Here is a 3,251-nt window from a genome sequence, read left to right on the forward strand (position 1 = left end):
CAGTACATTAAACCTGCCAGGCCTTTGAAATCGCTGTCACGAAGATATGGTTGCTGTTATTGAAGCCATTATGAGATTAAAGCCACGAACAGCCGCAGGGCCTCCTTCAAAGAGAGCAGGAGCCCGAGTTCACTTCTCACAAGCAACGACCGAGCTATGCACACATGCAATCACACGCCACACATCAGGATAGCTACATGAAGAGTCGTACACACAGGCATGTGTCTTTGTGTGAGTTGAAGTATAACACAAATACCATCAAAAACACATTCCTACACACTCATTAGTGTACATACACATCAAATACCTGTAATTAGCATTCATTTTTTTGGGTAACAAGAACATCAAGAAGACTAGAAAATGATTTTTCTTGGGGCAAAAGTTTGAGGTTGAATGTTTTTCCACATGAATTTATCCTCTTCTCACCTTTCTCTTAAGGTGAACACACTGCTGAACTATCTGATTGGAAAATGAACTGTGACAAAGTCCCGGGGCGACCCAGCAGCTGAGTGGTTGGTCCACATACCACATGGGCACAAATGTCCTGAGCAGCGAGTCACCGCACGCTACATGCTGTTCCCTTTCTCTCTCCCCCCATATTTCCTGTCTGTTTTTGTTGTCGCTAGATGTCATTTCACCTAACAGTCAGGTGAATTTAAGGTGAACTTTTGAAAAAAAATTCCAAACAAAATGTGAATTAGGCTCATTCAAAAATTAACTACTTTGGAGAAAAAAAACTAATAAAATGGGCTGCATAGCATCATCAGAAGATGGTGGTAGATGCTACTTTACGCATAGTGATAATAAACAAAGTAGAAGAAGCATTAAGACGAAATCCTTCCTTGTTCGTTGTTGTTTGCATTGTTTGTCTGTCCTCCATCTGCTATCTTGCTATACCCCACCTCACTCTCACCCCGACAGGTCGAGGCAGGTGGCTACCTTCCCTGAGCCTGATTCTGTCCAGAGGTAGCTTTGGTTTGTTGGGTTCTCTGTTCTCAGTTTAAAATACGCAAGGTCTTCGCTTTACTATGTGAAGGACTATGAGATGACATATATTGTGAATTGGTGCTACATGAATAAAATTGAATTGAATTGGTGCCAACTGCGAAAAAAGTCAAAGAAGAAGAGGAAACAAACAAAATTCTGTCCATCTATGAGAGAAAATGTAGAGAACTCTTCAGGAATTGTTTTCATTCGGGCAGTTCTTCTTTCATGTCAGCTGGCATCGGCCATGTTTAATTCTGTCTGGAGGCAAAAATGAATTGATAAGTCATGTGAATTAAATGCTGACTAATTTGAAAAAGGTGTATTCATCTTCTAATTTGTGCATTAACTTTCAAAAAAGCCAAAAACTGCCTGAAATGAGCGTCAAAACAGTTTTTGTGAAATTGGTGACGCTTTTTTAGAATTGTATATTAACTTTTTCTGATGTAATACTTCAAAATGCGCATAAAAATAGAGGCTACACAGACATGAAGCCGACATTTTCAGAATGCATGATTAAAGTGGCCAAATATGACATGCGCTTCATTACTGAAGCCTTTAAAACTGTCAACATGGAACCGTGTACGTTCAATGTTCCCTTCAGTTCTACAGTGCATACATGGCAATTATATGGATGTAGCATTCTGACTGTATTCAAAGTTCCATTTTCACTCTATAGGATGGCAAACCTCCCATCTTATGTCTGTTATAGGAAGGGCAAAACAGAGACTCATCAACACAAAACCATGTAGCTGCTCCTTGAAAAGAAGATTTACTTTGCAGAATCATCTTTGGGTATCTTGGCTCATTTATCTGTTTGTTTTTCCCATCATTTTTGTCTTAATTTGTCATTATGTGTGGTTAATGAGGTAATTTTCTGCAGAGTATGACACTGACAGACTAATTCCTCTCTGGCTGTGTAAACCCTCTCTGGGAACCCCGAGGTGGTCCCTAGATGTTTTCCACAGGGCTTAGCAGGCATACATTCATCTTTTGGCTTTTCAAATCAGCCTGACAAGTTTTCTCCCTCCCTAATTTGTCATCATATGTGCTCGCTGACGCTGCTAGATTACTCACCTCCACTCTGCTGTCACATTTAGACGGCTAATGGGGTCCACTCGGGATAACTGTTGTTTGAGTAAGCCTGTCTCCAACCTCTGTTTCAACAAGCACAGCACCGAAAGCAAACTTGCACAAAGACGTGATCTACACGGCGTTATCACATACCTGCACACTCTCAGAAACACACATACACATATATTACTGATAACATCCCGTCGCTTTTCTGCAACAGAACGTGTCACGTGGATCTTTGAATGAATCACGTATCATTATCGGTGATAAAACGCTTTCAGTTTCTGGGTCATTGGAGGGTTTCAGCCACAACTGATCTCGTCTTTCACTTCAGCAAAGAGCAAACTGACAGTTTTAGCCACAACAAATGGCCTAATCCATAATCATTTTGCCTCTATACATGTTTTTGTGCAGTTGCTGATCCAATTTTAAGCTCCTTTCCTCACATACAAAAGCATTTGACACTTCTAATTCCTCTCTTTGTCCTGGTTTTGGAGTTGTGCCTTGTGTTTTTCGATGAACTCCGTCCTGTTTCCAGATCTTCATTGAGGAGAGGAGCTGCAGCTGTTTAACATCCTCCTAGATTTAAAATCATATTAATCCGCCAAGGAACAGTGGAGTTATGTGACGATCGGCGTACGCTGGTCTGTGAATCTGTGAATCCGTCTGTCAGTGTGAAATATTACTCAAAAATGGACTGACGGATTTGATGAAATTTTCAGGGGAAGACAGAAATGACACCAGGATCACCTCATTAAATTTTCACAGTGATGTGACTCATAGTCTGGATCCACGGCGTTGTTAAGGATTTCCCATTGGGAGATATAGCAGCCAGCACGGTGTCGTTGTAACCACGATGTGAACACTGTCAGTTACCTGCTGACGATCGCATGATTGCGATCCTACTACAAACTGACTGTTATTTATCAGTTGGAAATCATACAAGGTCCCATCAGTTCCTGCCGTCCGCTACATATTTAAAGTCACACAATGTAGCAAACCCCATCCAGACAATGGTGGAGCTCCTGATGTTTCACAAAGCCTTTATTTAAGATCAGCCGTCAGCCTTATTTTGAACACAAATTCACCTTTCTGCCCTTCACTCCTTTCTTTAGGAAACACTGTTAGAGCTTGTCTCCATTCCAGCTACGTGCTTCTAAGTTTAGACACATCCTTTGCTAGACAGCAACAGT

The sequence above is a fragment of the Amphiprion ocellaris genome, chromosome 10 (genome assembly GCF_022539595.1).
Source record: "Amphiprion ocellaris isolate individual 3 ecotype Okinawa chromosome 10, ASM2253959v1, whole genome shotgun sequence".
Classification (NCBI taxonomy): Eukaryota; Metazoa; Chordata; class Actinopteri; family Pomacentridae; genus Amphiprion; species Amphiprion ocellaris.